Below are 19958 nucleotides of genomic sequence, written 5' to 3'. Positions count from 1 at the left end.
TTTTAGTATTCTGAAAAAGTATTATGTGTGATACTGGCTAACACAGGGCTTAGATAATGCCGTTAGGATTCTGCAACACCACATGGAAGAAGCACTGAGAGTAGCAAGGGCGCAGAATATACTCTGGGTGGGGGGCTTCAATGCCCGTCACCAAGAGTGGCTCGGTAGCACCACTACTTACCAAGCTGGCTGAGACCTGAAGAACATAGCTGCCAGTCTGGGCCTGCGACAGGTGGTGAGAGAACCAACACGGGGGATAAACTTACTTGACCTCATCCTTACCAATCTACCTGTCGCAGATGCAACTGTCCATGACAGCATTGGTAACAGTGACCACCTCACAGTCATTGTGGAGATCAAACAGCATTGGTAACAGTGACCACCTCACAGTCATTGTGGGGATGAAGTCCCATCTTCACACTGAGGACACCCTCCATCATGTTGTGCTAAATGGGATAGATTCAGAACAGCTCTAGTAGCTCAATACTAGGCATCCATAAGGCTCTGTGGGCCATAAGCAGCAGCAGAATTGTATTCCACCACAATCTGTAACCTCATGGCCCAGCATAACCCTCACTCTACCATTACCATCAAGCCAGGGGACCAACCCTGGTTCAATAAGGAGTGTAGACGAGCATGCCAGGAGCAGCACCAGGCATACCTAAAAATGCAGTGTCAACCTGGGGAAGCTGCAACACAGGACTACATGCATGCTACAAAGCGGAAGCAGCATGCTATAGACAGGGCTAAACGATCCCACAATCATCGGATCAGATCAAAGCTCTGCAGTCCTGCCACACCCAGTCATGAATCATGATGGACCATTAAACAACTAACGGGGGAGGAGGCTCCATGAATAGCCCCATCCTCAATTATGGTGGAGCCCAGCACGTGTTCCCATGCGCCTGCTGCCCTTGACACACCACCACCTGCAAGTTCCCCTCCAAGTCACACACCATCCTGACTTAGAAGTATATCGCTGATCCTTCATCGTTGCTGGGTCAAAATGCTGGAACTCCCTAACAGCACTTTGGGAGTACCTTCACCACATGGACTGCAGGTTCAAGAAGGTGGCTCACCACCACCTTCTCAAGGGCACCTAGGGATGGACAACAAATGCCAGCCTTGCTAGTGACACCCACATCCCATGAACGAATTAATAAAAAATTCTGCAAGCCAAAACCACGCAGACACAATGGGCAGGATTTTCATTGGGCCATGGAGTCAGGATTGGAGATGTGCGGGGGGTTAAAATCCTTAAATCAGGGGCCCTGACCCCATCCTGCAGCCAAACCCGCCTCCATGCCAGTTTCAAAGGAGGCAGGTACCTGCCCCGCACTGGGAACCACCTACCCGAGGCGGGAAGGGATTAGTGCCAATTAACTGCCTGTTAACAGGTAGTTAACAGGCAGTTTTTAGCCTAATCCCTATTTTTAAGGTTGAAGTGTGGGATTCCCAATGGCTCCAAACCACGCCAAGTTAGAGGAGGTGGGCCATCGGGTTGAAGGATTTGGAGGGGTCGAGATATCGGTGTTCAGGTGAGTGATGTGTGCATGAGTGCAAAGGTAAGTGTGTTTGGTGTGTCTAAAGTGATTAAATAAGTTTTACATACCTTTTCAACCTTCCTTCCTTTAGGTCTCGGGAGTCCCTCATCTCAGCGGCACAGAAAGCAGAATGGCCGCAAACTGTCAAAAGTGATAGCCTGCAGCTTTCTGTGCAGGAGAGATTTCTAACTGAGTCTGTGGAGAAGGACTCAGGTTAGAAGTAAGACTGTCAATGTTTGACAGCTTCAAACAGCTGTGAAACGCTGATATTTCATCTGTCAAAACCTCTTGACAGATGAAATTTCAGTCTGTGACATCACCTGTTGCCGGGTGGCCCTTAATTAGTCAATCAAGTTAAATTTGCGTGGCTTGCCCGCCTCGATGGAGGCGGGACTACAACCCCGAAGTTTTCAGTCCCGCCTCCAACCCGACTTCTGAATGAAAATCCTGCCCAATGTGTTCAGTTTAAGACAATTTAATAAGCATTTACGTAAAGAATTGTGGATAGTTTGGAGACAGCATTTCAGGTTTAAGTTGTTTTTATTCTGGAAAGATGTGGTATTTAAAATCAGGCAAAACTGTCTTATCTTTTATTGATAATAAGAAATTAAACGGGACTCACTTCTGGTGAGAATGATGTTTATGCAGTGCAACATTGCCATCTACTGTTGCAGTAGCGTATGATACGTCAGGTTCCAGGACAATAACCTCAGAATTTATAGTTTCAGAGCAAGGCGACTGACACTGCTTGAACTGTGTTAATGTCCAAAAATAGGCAATGTTTTCAGTGGTTATTTGATATTTCTAACTGAGAACACGCCTGGATTGGTTAGTAGTTTGCAGACCCCGATGGCTTCTCAAGGGCAATTACGGATGGGCAATAAATGTTGGCCTTGCCAGCGACGTCCACATCCCAGGAATGAATAAAAAAAAGACCCCGATGGATAGACATCGTTTAAGTATCTAGACGTGTAGACTTGCTTGTACTTTCTTTAGACATTAATAAAAGCAACCAGTGATTTATTTCTGGTGTCCCAACCTATATCATTTGAATTAACCTGCTCAGTTGATCTAACAATTTCCAGTCAGGTTCTCTTTGGCTGGTGTCATCTTGTACAGTTTGGGTAAATTTATAAATCTATAAAGGCTATATTAATAAAAAGAACATCACTTTCAAAGGTTTCAGATCAGGAGAAAAGATTGCACAACTCTGGGTTCTTTCAAAAATGTGCCTGCTCAATGTTTTATTTTTTGAGTTAGTTTGAGGAAATGCAGATCATAGAGCTGGCCATCCAGTGAATACAAACCGCCTGAGAGAAGTGGATTCAGTTGCCACTGAGTCCTGGACGAGTCAAGAGCACGCAGACTATTTTCACTATAGATATGATTCGAACTTGAAAACGTTTCAAATTATATCATAGTCCCTGTTCTGCAAAAAAACGCGGACTGTGTAAATTTATATAGCATAAACAATACCAAAGATTAAATAATTGAAAAAAAAAAGAAAATACTGCAGATGCTGGAAATCTGAAATAAAAACAGAAAATGCTGGAGATACTCAGCAGGTCAGGCAGCATCTGTGAAGAGAGAAACAGAGTTAACGTTTCAGGTCGATGACCTTTCGTCAGAACTGGAAAAAAGCAGGAAATGGAACAGATTTTTAAGCAAGTGTAGGGGCTGGGAAATGGGGGAGGGGATGAAAGAACAAAAGGGAAGGTCTGTGACAGGATAGAAGGCAGGACAGGTTAAGAGACATTAAGAGATATTCAAGGCAAAAGGAGATGGAAATGGGACAGGTTAAGAAACTAAGGATGGCTCTAGATGAAGTGTAAATTGCGCTGGTAGAATGAAAGACAGCTGCCATGTGGGAGAGAAGAACAGAAGGCACAAACAAAAAGTGTGGATAAAACATATATATATGATAGGGGCCAGGTTATGATCTGAAATTGTTGAACTCTGAGTCCAGAAGGCCATAAAGCACCTAATCGAAAGATGAGGTGCTGTTCCTCGAGCTTACCGCTGAGCTTCCATGGAACAATGCAAGAGGTCGAGGATGGCGAGGTCTGAGTGGGAGTGGAGCAGTGAATTAATGTGACAGGCGACCAGAAGCTCGGGGTCTCCCGTATGGACTGAAAGGGGGTGTTCCGTAAAGCGGTCACCCAATCTGCGTTTGATCTCCCCAATGTAGAGGAGACCACATCACGAGCAGCGAATACGGTATACTAAATTGCAAGAAGTACAAGTAAATCGCTGTTTCACCTGGAAGGGGTGATTGGGGCCCTGGTGAATTAAATTAACTAGTTCAGGGCGAGAGCAGGAAACAACAGTGATACAGTCTTGACAAAGAGTTTGACTCGAAACGTTTATTATTTTCTCTCCACAGATGTCGCCTGGCCTGCTGAGTTTTTCCAGCATTTTCTGTTGTTATATAGCTAGGACCCATGCGGGTACCCATAGCAACACCTTTGATTTGGAGGAAGTGAGTGGAGTCAAAGGAGAAGTTGTTCAGAGTGAGAACAAGTTCAACCAGGCAGAGGAGGGCGGTGGTGAATGGGGACTAGTTGGGCCTCTGTTCAAGGAAGAAGCAGAGCGCCCTCAGGCCATCCTGGTGGGGGATGGAAATAATTGAATAAATAATTGAAATAATTTAACATTGTCACACAATTCGGTACATGTGCTTCGTAATTCGAATTTGTTGACGATTTTAGATTTCCACTTTTAATGGTATAGCATAAATATTAATGTGCCATAGCCTCGAACATATCTAATATATTAATAGAAATGTACAAATCTTGCTTATTGTATTTTGTAAATTTTATTCCTATAGCCGTGAGGCATCTCAGCGCCCCCGCTGTCTAGAATATCACGTATCATGGACTACAAGCTTTGGTCCAGTTCCGCTTTGGATTCTATTTTCCGGTTGCCTCACTCCGCATCAATCTACTCCTCAATCCAGCCTCACTTCTCTATACAAGATTGTTCCCTTCTGTCTGAGCCTGTTAATAGAAACTCGCTTTCGGCATATCTCCACCAATAGAGACATTCAGATATAAATTATCTTGAAAAAGAGTGGAGAGGATGGAATAGAACGCATTGCTTGTACCAGAGATCACACTGGTTCTTGAAGAGCTTGGGCCACTTGGAACACAGCATCATATCCGCACACAGAGAGGCAACAATGGAAAATACCTGTAAAAGTAATCCCAATGAACTTTATGCACTGAATCAAAACCCACTCATTGACAGAAACTGGCGGCTTGCCAACAATGAACAGAAAACTCTCAAGGTTTGGGGGAAAACTGGTTTGTGTATAATCTGATGTGATCTGTGAAACAATGACATGCGCGTATACACAACTTAAAGTGCCCGTGACCGAGTGTGAAGAGTAGAACGGAAGTCTGTGCTTCAGGAGTGGCTCGGTCGCAGCACTACTGACCGAGATGGCCGAGTTATGAAGGATATAGCTGCCAGTCTGGGCCTGTGACAGGTGGTGAGAGAACCAATACGAGGGAAAATCTACTTGACCTCGTCCTCACCAATCTACCTGTCGCAGATGCATCTGTCCATGACAGTATTGGTAGCAGTGACCACCACACAGTCATTGTGGAGATGAAGTCCTGTCTTCACACTGAGGGCGTGCTCCATCATGTGTGGCACTGCCACCGTGTTAAATGGGATAGATTCAGAACAGATCTAGCAGCTCAAAGCTGGGCATCCGTGAGGTGCTGTGGGCCATCAGCAGTGGCAAAATTGCATTTCACCTCAATCTGTATCCTCATGGCCTGGCATATCCCTCCCTCTACCATTACCTCAAGCCAGGGCACCAACCCTGGTTCAATAAGGAGTGTAGAAGAGCATGCCAGGAGGAGCACCAGGCGCACCTAAAAATGAGGTGCCAACCTGGGGAAGCTGCAACACAGGACTACATGCATGCTAAAAAGCGGAAGCAGCATGCTATAGACAGGGCTAAGCGATCCCACAATCAATGGATCAGATCAAAGCTCTCCAGTCCTGCCACATCCAGTCGTGAAAGGTGGTGGACAATTAAATAACAAACAGGAGAAGGAGGCTCCATGATAATGCCCACCCTCAATGATGGTGGAGCCCAGCATGTGAGTGCGAAAGACAAGGCTGAAGCATGTGCAACCACCTGCAGCCAGAAGGGCCGAGCAGATGACCCATATCAGCCTACTCATGAGGAACCACCATCACAGAAGCCAGTCTTCACCTAATTCGATTCACTCCATGTGATATCAAGAAACGGCTGAGTGCACTGGATACAGCAAAGGCTATGGGCCCCGACAACATCCCAGCTATCATGCTGAAGACTTGTGCTCCAGAACTAGCCGTGCCTCTAGCCAAGCTGTTCCATTACAGCTACAACACTGGCATCTATCCGACAATGTGGAAAACTACCCAGGACAAATCCAATCCGGCCAATTACTGTCCCATCAGTCTACTCTCAATCATCAGCAAAGTGATGGAAGGTGTCATCGACAGTGCTATCAAGTGCCACTTACTCACCAATAACCTGCTCACTGATGCCCAGTTTGGTTCCGCCAAGATCACTCGCTTCCCGAACTCATTACAACCTTCGTCCAAACATGGACACAGGAGCTGAAATCAGACGTGAGGTAAGAGTGACTAAACCTGACATCAAGGCAGCATTTGACCGAGTGTGGCATCAAGGATCCCGAGTAAAACTTAAGTCAATGGGAATCGGGAGGAAAACTCTCCACTGGCTGGAGTCATATCTAGCACAAAGGAAGATGGTTATGGTGGTTGACGGTCAATCATCAGAGCCCAGGACATCGCTGCAGGAGTTCCTTAGGGCATTGTTCTGGGCCCAACCATCTTCAGCTGCTTCATCAATGACCTTCCCTGCAATATAAGGTCAGAAATGGGGAGGTTCACTGATGACTGCACAGTGTTCAGTACCATTCACAACTCCTCAGATAATGAAGCAGTCCATGGCCGCATGCAACAAGACCTGGACGACATTCAGGCTTGGGCTGATACTGGCAGGTATCATTCGCACCACACAAGTGCCAGGCAATGACTATCTCCAACAAGCGATAGTCTAATCACCTCCCCATGACATTCAACGGCATTACCATTGCCGAATTCCCCACCATCAACATCCTGGGGGTCACCATTGACCAGAAACGTAACTAGACCAGCCACATAAATACTGTGGCAACAAGATCAGGTCAGAGGCTAGGTATTCTGCGGTGAGTGTCTCACCTCCTGACTCCTGAAAGCCTTTCCACCATTGACAAGGCACAAGTAAGAAGTGGGATGGAATGCTCTGCACTTGCCTGGATGAGTGCAAATCCAACAATACTCAAGAAGCTCGCCACCATCCAAGACAAGGCACCCCATCCACCACCTTAAACATTCACTCCCTCCACCACCGGTGTACTGTGGCTGCAGTGTGTACCATCTACAAGATGCATGCAGCAACTTGCCAAGGCTTCTTCGGGAGCACCTCCCAAACCCACAACCTCTTCCACCTAGAAGGACAAGGGCACCAGGTGCATGGGAACACCACCACCTCCAAATTCCCCTCCAAGTCACACACCATCCTGACTTGGAAATATATCGCCATTCCTTCATAGTTGCTGGGTCAAAAAGCTGGAACTCCCTACCTAACAGCACCGTGGGAGTACCTCCACCACACAGATTGCAGAGGTTCAAGAAGGTGGTTCGCCACCACCTTCTCAAGGTCAATTAGGGATGGGCAATAAATGCTGTCCTTGCCAGTGACTCCCACATCCCTTAAACGAATTTTAATAAATGTGGATTACCGAGTCTTCTCGATACCCCATATTATCTGAAGTCAACCCAAGCCCACATCAGACAATCCCGTAATAAAAACAGAAAAAGCTGGAAACACTTAACAGATCCGGCAACGTCTGTGGAGATAGAAACAGAGTTAACATGAAGTCATCGACCTGAAACGTTAACTCTGTTGCCCTCTTCACCTACCCTGCCTGACCCGCTGAGTGTTTCCAGCATTTTCTGTTTTTATTTCAGATTTCCAGTTCCAGTTATTTTGCTTTTGTACCAGACATTTCTGTATTCAGTATATCTGTTGGAAATTTCCTTCAATAAAATATAAGGCAAGTTATGCTAAATGATATTGTTGGCCACGTCAATTGAGTTACCAAATAGAAATTTCTGAGATTTGTTGGCTTCAATAGCAATAGAATGGACTGTCTGAACTTAGAATGCTGTACGAACAGCTTTAAAACAAATGTAAAACAAACTCAAGCTGAGGAGAACAACCACTGGCCACAGAGCAAAACACCACCAAAGATAAAATGACTGAGATAGAAAACAAGGCACATCGGTTACAGTGATTAGATAATGACATGGTTTTTGAATCCTTACGATTATTGGAGGAAAGAAAGACAGAACTATAATTAATTGCAGAAAATGCCAGAAATGCTCAGCAGGTCAGGCAGCATCTGTGGAGTGAGAAACAGAGTCAACGGTTCAGGTCGGTGACCTATCGTCAGAACTGGACAATCTTACAGCTGTAACAGGTTTTTAGCAAGTACATAGGCAGGGAAAGGGGAAGGAGCGCAAAGCACAGAAGTATAGAAATAACAACAAAGTGCTGGAGACAATCAGCAGGTCAGGCAGCATCGAGGAGAGAGAAATAGAGTCAACGTTTCGGGTCGAACCCTTCGTCAGAAATGGAAAAGGTTAGGGAAGAGAGATTTTTAAGCAGCCACAGGGAGGAGGGGAGGAAAGAACAAAGGGAAGGTTTGTGATAGGGTGGAAGGCAGGAGAGATTGACTGACAAAAGGGATTATAGTGCAAGGCAAAAGGAGAAGGTAATGGGACAAGTTAAGAAACAAAAGATGGCTCTAGATGAGGTGTGAATGATGATCGCAGCAACATTAACAGCTGCCATGTGAGGAAAAAAGAGAAACAAATATAAAGAAATACAGGGGCCAATTTATAGTCTGAAATTGTTGAACTCAATGTTATGTCCAGAAGGCTGTAAAGTGCCTAATAGAAAGAGGAGGTGCTGTTCCTCGAGCATACGTTGAACTTCGTTGGATCAATGTCAGAGGCCGAGGATGGAGAGATCAGATTGGGAGTGGAGGGGAGAATTAAAGTGACAGGCGACTGGAAGCTCGGGGTTACGCTTGCGGACTGAATGGAGGTGTTCCACAAAGTGGTCACCCAATCTCAAAAGAAATCCAAACGAAACCTAAAAGAAACAAATGATGTGTCTAGAGGAGCAGTAAATGGCAACAAAAGAATCATTACCAGCAACTTATGTCCAAAAAAAATGGGAGCAGTGTTTATGATCTGAAATTGTTGAACTCGATGTTGAGTCCAGAAGGTTGTAACGTGCTTAATCAAAAGCTGAGTTGCTGTTCCCCGAGCTTCCATTGAGCTTTATTGGAACCATGTAGGAGGCCGAGAGCAGAGAGATCATAGTGAGAGTGGGACGGAGAATTAAAATGGCAAGCGGCCAGAAATTCAGAGTCATGCTTGTGGGCTGAATGGAGGTGTTCAACAAAGCAATCACCCAATCTGCAATTGATCTCCTCAATGTAGAGGAGACCACAAGAGAAAATGCTGGAAACACTCAGCCGGTCAGGCAGCATCCGCCCTCTCCACCGATGCTGCTTAACCTGCTGAGTGTCACCAGTATTTTCTGTTGGTATTTCAGATTTCCAGCATCCACAGTATTTGGCTATTGTAGAGGAGTCCATATTGTCTGCAGCGAATACAGTATATTAAATTGAGAGAAGTACAAGTAAATTGTTATTTCACCTGGAAGGAGTGTTCAGGGCCTTGGATGGTGGGTTGGAGATGAATGGACAGGTGCTGCATCTCTAGCACTTGCACGGGTAAGTGCAGTGGGAAGGGGGTAATTGAAAGTGATCCAGGGTGTCGTGGAGGTAACAAGAAGTATTTACGTTTTAATTCTCCGTCCCACTCCCACCCTGACCTCTGAGCTCTGCCTCCTACACTGTTCCAATGAAGCTCAACTGAAACTCGAGAACCAGCACCTCATTCTTCCATTAGGCACTTTACAGCCCTCAATATTGAGTTCCACGATTGCAGGTCATACCACTACTCCAATTTTTTCAGACAACAGTTGCTGGTAATGGTTCTGCTGTTGTAATTTACATCTCCTCTAGCCTCTTTTGTTTTTTTATTTTTCCCATTACCACCACTTTTTGCCTTGCTCCATCATCCTTTTTGTCAATTAATCACTCCTGCCTTCCAATCTATCATGGACCTTGATGTAATAAAAAGTCTCACACATCAAGGAACTTTAAAGTAAGCTTTAAGCAACTTATAATTATACTATATACAACAGCGGTCTTCACCATGCCTCTAGGAGAAGCCCTTTTACATACTGAGCAGTTCAGTATTTATACTAGTCCAAACACAGGAAGTGACGTATGCACCGGAAGTGAGGTATGCACAGAGTTCACAGTTCACAGTTCACAGGAAATGATGTGCACATAACTTCAACCGGAAGTTATTTATTATTATTACATTCTTCCCTCCTGCAAGATTAGAAGGCTGTGGTCTTCCTTTTATTCCGCAGCCGCCGAACTAGGAAGAGTCGTACCCGTTTGGGTTCCCGTCGTAGAGGGTCACTGGTCCACTTACATGCTGTTGGCCATTGGTCAGAGTCTGTGTGGCCTGGATTACCCTGTGAAGGGTCGGGGAGATCATGGCTTCGTGTACGAGCCCCAATAGGTGCAGAGTCGGTCTGTCTCTGTTCAGAGGGAGGTGCAGAGCTGGTCTGTGGCGGATCAGTACTTTGGTGCGCGGTACTGGGAGGGTCGCAACTTTGAGTACGGGGTTCTACCGGCACCAAGCTAGTTGGTGTCAGATCAGGATCCTGGAGAGGGGTACCCGGTAGGTTCCAAGAGGCTCCTGGTAAAATACCATCACTCGATCCTGGTGGGCAGGGAGCCAGATCCCATAATGATACGGTAGATTCTCGGCCGTCGGGATATCGTATGTATGCATAGGTGGGGCTGGCATCGGTTAGTTCGACCTCGTCTACGAGAGGGTCATTTTTAGACGTCCGAATGTATCTTCAGAGTAGTACAGGCCCAGGAGTAGTTAGCCATGATGGGAGGGATGTCCCATAAGATGAGCGACGCTGGAATCCAAAGAACCGCTCATGAGGTGTAGTATTTGTGGCTGTAGAAAGAAGGGACCGTATAGAGTGCAATGCATCCGGAAGCACTGCTTCCCATTGCTGGTTTGGTAGGCCCCGAGATCTTAAAGCAAGATGTACGGAATTCCAGATGATACCGTTATACCTCTCTACCTGCCCATTTCCGATGGGATGATATGGCGTTGTTTTGATTGTAGCAATTCCCCGTTCTGAGAGGTAGTCCTTGAGTTCCCTTGACATAATGGATGGACCCTGATCCGGGTGAATGTAAGCCGCCATGCCACAGAGAGAAAATACCTGCTCAAGGCAGTAGATTACTGTGGACGCCAGCATATTGGAGCAGGGGAAGGCAAACGGAAAACGTGAATATTCATCAATCATGGTGAGCAAATATGTGTTCCGAGTTGAAGAGGGCACTGGGCCCTTAAAATCGATGCTAAGTCGTTGCATCGGTTGGGTTGCGTGTATGAGCATACAATCTGAGGGGCGGAAGAACTGAGGTTTTAATTCTGCACAAAGCCAGCATTCTGAGCACATTTTCTTTACATCTCCAGTAGAAAAAGGGAGATTCCGTGATCGTACGAAATGTAGCATGCGCGTAACGCCAGGATGACACACTCCATTATGGACATCTATGAGAGTAGAGGACGACATAGTGGAGCAGAATGCTCGTGTGAGGGTATCCAGGGCCACATTCTCCTTGTCAGGTCGATAGTGAATGGTGTAACCAAAAGAGGCCAGTTCCATCCTCCAAAGCTGTATTTTATTATTCTTAATTTTGGTTCGTTTTCGATTATCGAGCATGAAGGCGACTGATCGCTGGTCCGTGATTAATGTAAAGTGCTGGCGATCTAGGAAATGGTTCCACTTCCATACTGCCTCTATGATGGCTGTGGCTTCCTTCTCAACCAGAGGATAATGTAGCTTGGCACCTTGTAAGGCCCTGGACATAAATGCTACAGGACGACCTTCCTGATTTAGAGCAGCCGAGATCGCCACCTCCGAGGCATCACATTCGACTATGAAAGGGAGATTCTCATCGATGGAGTGAAGAGCCACTTTCTCCAACTGTTTTTTGAGAAGGTTAAAGACTGCAACAGCCGTTGTTTCCAATGGAAATGATCTAGCATGCAGCAAGGGTTGGATTTTGTCTTAAAAATGAGGAATCCATTTAGCGTAGTATGCAAACAGACTGAGAGCCCGACGTAAAGAAGCCGGATTCTTAGGTGACGGGAGCTCTTGGAGCGGGTGAAGTCTTTCTGGGTCTGGCTTAATGATACCATTGCCTACGCAGAAGCCAAGGATGTTGATGGTCGGTTGCAACTCAACAGATTTAGATTCATTCAAAGTTAAGTTACGGTGATGGAGGGCATCCCGAAATTTTTGGAGGTTGGCATCGTGTTCCTGTTGATCGTGACCTGCAATAGTAATGTTATCAAGATAGGGAAAAGTGTCCCTTAAGTTTTCCTGCTTAACCAGGCCATCCATTGCCCGTTGGAAGACAGCCACTCCATTAGTAACCCCAAATGGGAGGCAACGAAATTGGTACAGCTGTCCATTAGCCTTAAAGGCCGTGTGCTGCTTATCTGAGACCTTGAAGGGTACCTGATGATAGGCACTTTTAAAATCGTAAGTTGAGAACACTTTGTATTCGGCCAGTTTATTAACCATATCATCAATGCGTGGCAATGGGTAGGCGTCCAAGTCAGTATATTGATTGATGGTTTGCGAATAATCAATGCATAGTCGTTGTTTGTGAGGTTTTAGAGGGTTCTTGACGATGACGATTTGAGCCCGCCAGGGCGACGAACATGGTTCGATGATATCCTCTGCTAAAAGTCGAGCGATTTCAGCCTCAATAAAAGATTGGTCTTCCTGACTAAAGCGCCGCGATTTCGTTATTATTGGTTTGCATCGAGGAGGAATACTGGCAAATAATGAGGGTTCATCAAGTGAAGCTGCTGATAATGCACAAAACGGTAATTTAGACAGTATATTAGAAATAGTAAGTCCAGGTTTGGATCCGCCGAACTCAATGGTGAGTTTCTTATGCTGTTTTTGAAAATCCAGCCCTAAGATGAGATCACTGCATAAGTCCTTGAGCACCGAAAGTCGGGTGGAGGGATACATGCGACCATTAAGTGTCATATCAATAATACAAAAGCTGGAGATTCTGGTATTAAGTGATGACTGAGCCATCGCAATTGTCTGGTCCGATGGGACGATATGTAGTTTCAATTTTGCAACAATCTGTTCTCTAATGAAACTATCAGTACTTCCTGAGTCAATTAAGGCATCTAAGGTATGCCCATTAATTGAAACTTTTGTAGCTGCATGAAACAGGTTGTGTGGGCAAGCAGCTGTAATTGGTGTGGTTGCACAGAGAGTGGCTGAAACTCTAGGTGTGCTTCTTCGGGAGAGAGCTCGAGAGGAAGCTTGATAGCTCCTAGCCGGAGCATCTTGATAGGCCCTAATTGGGGCAGTTCGGTAGGCCTTAGCTGGATAGGCCCTCATAGAGGCTCTTGATTGGCAAACTTTTGCAAAGTGTCCCTTTTTATCGCAATGACTGCAGATCGCATTGCGAGCAGGGCAGAATTTCCTAGGGTGAAAAGATTCTCCACAAAAGAAGCATTCCTTCCTAGATTGCCAAGAGGCTGCTAAAGTGGGGCCATCCTCCTCTTCTTCATCAGAATTATCATCAGGATTAGATTCCTCCATGATAGGGTTCACCTGAGGCCACTTGAATCGTCTGGTTGCAGTTACAGCAGCAGATCGCGATCTGGGCAGCTGATAGAGGTCTGCATTTTTCTTTACCAAATCCAGAGAACAAGCCAGGTCAAAAGCCTTTTGTAGCTCAAGTGTTTTACTTTCTAGTAGACGCTGGCATATAAATGGAGAGGCAAGCCCGCAGATGAAAGCATCACGAATCATTTCTTCGCGGTACAGCTCAGCCGAGGCTGCCTGAAAGTTACAATCTACGCTGAGCCTGTGAAGTTCTTGAAGGAATTCGTTAATCGATTCCCCTGGCCCTTGTCGGGCTGTGGCCAGTAGATGTCTAGCATAGACCTCATTTGCGGTCTTGGCATATAGTTTTTTAAGTGCCCGGATCACCTCATCGTAATTATCCCATTCATCAACATATTCAAACACTGTTGGGGTCACATAGTTGATAAGTATCCTCAGTTTAGTAGAAGCATTCGCTTTACATTCATCAAGAAAATTCTCAAAAGTACGGTACCAATGCTTCCATACCCTGCCAGCTGCTGGTGCGTTTGGGTCCAAGTCCAGACGAGTAGGTTTAAGGATGTTTTCCATGATGGGTGGTTCCCTGGATCCTTAACTCCGAGTTTGTCCGAAGGTCTAGTATTTGTGAGTGTAAATACTAAGTTGCTTAAATTGATGTAATAAAAAGTCTCACACATCAAGGAACTTTAAAGTAAGCTTTAAGCAACTTATAATTATATTATATACAAGAGCGGTCTTCACCATGCCTCTAGGAGAAGCCCTTTTACATACTGAGCAGTTCAGTATTTATACTAGTCCAAACACAGGAAGTGACGTATGCACAGGAAGTGAGGTATGCACAGAGTTCACAGTTCACAGTTCACAGGAAATGATGTGCACATAACTTCAACCGGAAGTTATTTATTATTATTACAGACCTTCCCTTTTTTCTTTCCTCCACTTCCCCCTTTCACTGCCAGTTGTATTAAAGCTTAAATCTCTAACTTTTTCCTGTTCTGACGAAAGGTCATCGACCTGAAACGTTAACGTTGTTTCTCTCCACAGATGCTGCCTGACCTGCTGAATATTTCCAACATTTTCTGCTTTTATTTCAGATTTCCCTTATACACAGTATTTTGCTTTTTTAACGGTAAGCAATTTCCAGTTATAAGACCCTGGAAAAGAATGAGTAGTTTGATGAGTCTGAAATTAAAAACAGCGAGAATATGGAAAGGAGAAATAAATTCAGGACGCTGTGTTCTTATTTTGTATCAATGACTTTATGAAGTATTAGTGTTCTATCCAAAACAAATCTTTATTTTTCTGTGAATCAGCTCTGTTTCCTGTATGATTTATTTTTACAAAGTATCACAGGTGGACGTAAAAGATCCATGATATTATTTTGAAGAAGAGCAGGGGAATTATCCCTGTGTACAAGCCAATATTTATTCCTCAATCAATACTACTAAAACATATTGGCCTATAAATTCGGTGACGCCCCGCCAGCACGTTTGCGCCGGAAATTTAGCGCCCGCCGCCGAGCCAGTTGTGCCCGCCCCAAATTCACTTTCAGCGCCCCAAAGCGGAAGCGGGCGCTGGTACAGGGTGTGCCCGCCCCGCTTGGGGCGCTGAAAGTGAATTTCAGCGCTGCCGGTCCCGCTGCGCCACCCGATGCAGAGCGGCAGGCTGCTGTACTGCAGGCCTCCCCCTTCTCTTAAGGGGGAGGTGCCTGCAACGGCCGGAGCCCCATTGAAAGTGCCGGCAAAAGAGCCCGGCACAACGGCGAAGTGCCGGGCTCCATGGAAACCAGCCGGCAATGCCGCGGGGGGGGGGGGTGGAGGAGGCCGGGGAAGGAGGTGCGGGCAGGCAGCCGCCGAAAAAGCGGCCGGCCGCACCTCCGCTTTAAATAGCGCCTCTAAGGCTGCAGCACGGCCAGGTTTTCAAAACGTTGTTAGCAGCCGCCAGGGAAGAGGCGGCCGCTACTGAAGATGGGGATCGGCATGGTTTCGGGCGGTACCGGGGCGCTGCGCACACCGATGACGTCATCGGTGCCGGCGCAGCGCTACCGGCTTACACCGATTTAAAGGCCCACCTAATTTCAGCGGCGACGCAACTTCCGGCGCAACCCACTCTTGCGCCCCTAAATGGGCGCAAACCCAAGGGAATTTCTAGGCCATTATCTGGTCATTATCACATTGCTGTTTGAGGGAGCCTGCAGTGTGCAAATTGGCTGTCGCATTTCCTACATTACAGCAGGCAACTGTCAACCAGTTAGCCTAACATCTGTCATTGGGAAAATGCTGGAGTCCATCATTAAGGACATTTAGAAAATCATAATATAGTCAAGCAGAGTCAGCATGGTTTTATGAAAGGGAAATCATGTTTGACAAATTTGCTGGAATTCTTTGAGGATGTAACGAGCAGGGTAGATAAAGGGGAACCAGTGGATGTCATGTATTTGGATTTCCAGAAGGCATTCGATAAGGTGCCACATAAAAGGTTACTACACAAGATAAGAGTTCACAAGGTTGGGGTAATATATTAGCATGGATAGAGGATTGGCTAACTAATTGAAGGCAGAGAGTCGGGATAAATGGGTCATTTTCTGGTTGGCAAACTGTAACTAGTGAGTTGCCACAGGGATCAGTGCTGGGGCCTCAACTATTTACAATCTATGGCTTGGATGAAGGGACTGAGTGTAATATAGCCAAATTTGCTGATGATACAAAGATAGGTGGGAAAGCAAATTGTGTGGAGGATGCAAATAATCTCCAAAGGGATATAGATAGGCTAAGTGAGTGGGCAAAAATCTGGCAGATGGAGTTTAATGTGGGAAAATGCGAGGTTATCCACTTTGGTAGGAAAAATAAAAAAGCAAGTTATTATTTAAATGGAGAGAGATTACAAAATGCTGAGGTACAGAGGGATCTGGGGGTCCTTGTACATGAATCACAAAAAGTTAGCATGCAGTTACAGCAAGTCATTAGGAAGGCAAATGGGATGTTAGCCTTTATTGTAAAGGGAATGGAGTATAAAAGTAGGGAAGTCTTGTTACAACTGTGCAGGGTGTTGGTGAGACCACACCTGGAGTACAGCATACAGTTTTGGTCTCCTTAAGGAGTACAGCACAGAAGGAAGAAGATTGCCAAAGTAGGGACTGGCGCTACTGGGTCAATTTTTGTTGTTGCTGTGACAGTCCACATCTAATGAGAATAAAGGGGTTTGGAGCAACTGTGTGGAGCAATATTGCTGAGATTTACGATAGGTTTTGTAAAGATATGGACAGTTTAAGGACTAAAACATGCAGCAGCACAGAGTGAACAACTGCGAGTTTGGTAAGTGTGGGCGTTTTAAGAGAAAATCTAGTGTTAATTGCTAGTAGCTCTTAAGTAAGATCAACTGTTTAAGTTAAAATTTAAACTTTAAGTTTTTAAGTTTCTTCAGGCTTAAGCAGAGACAAACAAGCAAGATCTCCTGCTGGAGAGCTGTTGCAGTTAGTTAATTAGCTAACTGGATTAAACTGGTTCCTGAAACAGTAGCAGAGCTGGGATGAGTCATCTGAGTCACAAACAGTGTAAATACAGGGGCCTGTGAGTGGAGCCAGCACTGAGTGCAGCAGCACAGAGTGAACAACTGGGAGTTTGGTAAGTGTGGGAGTTCGGTGAAGTGGTGGAAGGAGGTGCTTGCTTTTCTTAACTTCTCCCACAGAGCAGCAGTGGACCTGATCGGGTGCAGATCATGGCCCGAGAGCGGGGAGAAAAGCAGCAACAGACCTGCATCAACAAGAGAAAACAACAGTGTGACGTTACAGGTAGGGCAGGTCAGTGATTGGTAGTGACTGTGGGCTAAATGTTAAGATAGTGTCTTTGGGCTAAGCTTTAAGTTAACATATAACACATAACTACATTTTAAAAACAAAACTTAATTTAATTAATCTAATCAACTAAACAAGGTAAATAATTTGATTAATACTAAACTATTTAATTAAACAAATAAAATAATGGGAGAACAGGGGATGTGTTGCTGCTGCTATATATGGGAGTTTGTGGACATTTTTGTCCAGGGCGACTACATCTATGGTAAGTGTCTGCTGCTTGAGAAACTCGGCTCCGAGTTGAGGAGCTGGGGTCCGAGCTGCAGACATTGCGAGACATCAGGGAGGGAGAAAGTTACCTGGACCTTTTGCTCCAGGAGGCAGCCAAACCCCTCAGATTAAATACTTCAGAATTGACACGTGGTCAGAGACAGGAGAGTGTGACTGCGAGTGAGGCAGGCACGGGGATCCAGGAGGTAGTATTGCAGGAGCTTCAGTCCCTTCAATTGTCCAACAGGTTCGAGGTTCCTGCAGCCCTTGTGGACCAGTGCCAGGACTGCGGGGAGGATGAGCAAAATGATCACGGCACCGTGGAACAGGAAGCCATTCAAGTCGGGGGAGTAAAAAGAAAGGTGGTTGTAGTAGGCGACAGTATAGTTAGGGTGATAGACACTGTTCTCTGCAGCCAGGAGCGTGAGTCCAGAAGGCTATGTTGCCTACCTGGTGCTAGGGTGAAGGACATCTCCTCCGGGCTGGAGAAGAACTTGGAGTAGGAGGGGGAGGATCCAGTTGTCATGGTCCACGTAGGTACCAGTGACATAGGTAGGACAAAGAAAGAGATTCTGCTGAGAGAGTTTGAGCAGCTAGGGACTAAATTAAAAAGCAGAACCACTAAGGTCATAATCTCTGGATTATTACTGGAGCCACGAGCAAATTGGCATAGGGTCAATCGGATCAGGAAGATGAATGCATGGCTCAAAGATTGGTGTGGGGGAAGTGGGTTTCGATTCGTGGGGCACTGGCACCAGTACTGGGGAAAGAGAGAGCAGCTCCATTGGGACGGACTATACCTGAACCATGCTGGGACCAGAGTTCTAGTGAGTCGAATAACTAGGGAGGTAGATTATTAAACTAAATAAGTGGGGCTGAGTGGGAGGGTCCTGGTGGAGAGAAATCTAGAATGCTCAAGAGAAAAGACAAGGAAGCAGTCAGGAAAGTGATTGGGGTAAGGATAACCAGATTGTGTCAGGAAGGGACAGCGCATACAAAAAAAGGTGTGCACAAACAAATAGGGTCCGGGTAAGAAAAAATGGTACTAAGACATAAATAGGGCCATAGTACAAAAAATGTTTAGATGTCTAAAAATGTTAAAAAGACAAATCTAAAGGCACTGTATATGAATGCATGAAGCATTCGTAATAAGCTAGACGAATTAACAGCACAAATAGATGTTAATGGGTACAATATAATTACGATTACGGAGTCATGGCTGCAGGGTGAGCAAGGCTGGAAGCTGAATATCCAAGGATATTCGATACTTAGGAAGGACAGGCAAAAAGTAAAAGGAGGTGGGGTGGCCTTGTTAGTAAAGGATGGAATCAAAGCAATAGTGAGAAAGGATATTGGCTCAGAAAATCAAGATGTAGAATCAGTCTGGGTGGAGCTAAGAAGCACCAAGGGGCAGAAAACATTGGTGGGAGTTGTCTATAGGCTTCCAAACAGTAGTGGTAATGTAGGGGATGGCAGCAAACAGGAAATTAGAGTTGCATGTAACAAACGTACTACAGTAATCATGGGTGACTTTAATCTACATATAGACTGGCCAAACCAAATTAGCAATAATACTGTGGAGGGTGATTTCCTGGAGTGTGTACAAGATGATTTTTTAGACCAGTATATTGAGGAGCCAACTAGGGAATGGGCTATCCTAGATTGGGTACTGTGCGATGAGAAGGGATTAATTAAGAATCTTGTTGTGTGGTGTCCTTTAGGGAACAGTGACCATAACATGATAGAATTCTTCATTAAAATGGAAAGTGAAGAATTCAAATCCGAAACTAGGGTCCTAAATCCAAACAAAGGAAACTACAAAGGTATGAGGAGTGAGTTGGCTATGATAGATTGGGGAGCTTCATTAAAAGGCATGACGGTGGATAGACAATGGCTAACATTTAAGGAACAAATGCATGAATTGCAACAGTTATACATTCCTTTCTGACACAAAAACACAAAAGGAAAAGCGCCCCAACCATGGCTAACAAAAGAAATTAAGGATAGTATTAGATCCAAAGAGGAGTCATAGAAACATAGTGTTGTGTATGTGCCTTTAAGAGAAGAACTGATTCTATACTGCAGTACCAGCAGTGACCACCCCTGTATATAAAGCCATAGCAGGCTTTTGTATTTCAGTCTTGAATTACTCCCTGTTCAGTAAATACCTGTTTTATTGTTCTCCTGCAGTCTGAGTATTATTGATCCTCGGAAACTACACTGGCAACGGGCAGGTTTGAACTCACCTGCAGTACTGCATCACCTCATGGGGATCTTTTCCCTGAAGAGAAGTTTCTTGGAGGTCGAAGTCAGAACGGTGGGTGTCGACCGTGGGCAACCGCCCAGGGATCCATCGGAGAGTTGCAGGGGAGGCTGTGGAGAGCTGGGCCTGGCTCCCCAGTTGAGGTGTTCCAGCAAGTCGTGCTGGTAGCAGGTA

General features: G+C 45.5%; 1 pseudogene; it reads left to right on the top strand.

Moving 5' to 3' along the window:
- Positions 1–18647: 18647 nt before the first annotated feature.
- Positions 18648–19522, top strand: LOC147116264 (uncharacterized; annotated as a pseudogene).
- Positions 19523–19958: the final 436 nt, after the last annotated feature.

This window comes from Somniosus microcephalus, chromosome 6 (assembly GCF_052327205.1).
Source record: "Somniosus microcephalus isolate GS21.2 chromosome 6, FLI_Smic_1.0, whole genome shotgun sequence".
NCBI classification, from domain to species: Eukaryota; Metazoa; Chordata; class Chondrichthyes; order Squaliformes; family Somniosidae; genus Somniosus; species Somniosus microcephalus.
The sequence above is the reverse complement of the archived record's forward strand: the minus strand, read 5'-3'. Positions and strand labels throughout refer to the sequence as shown.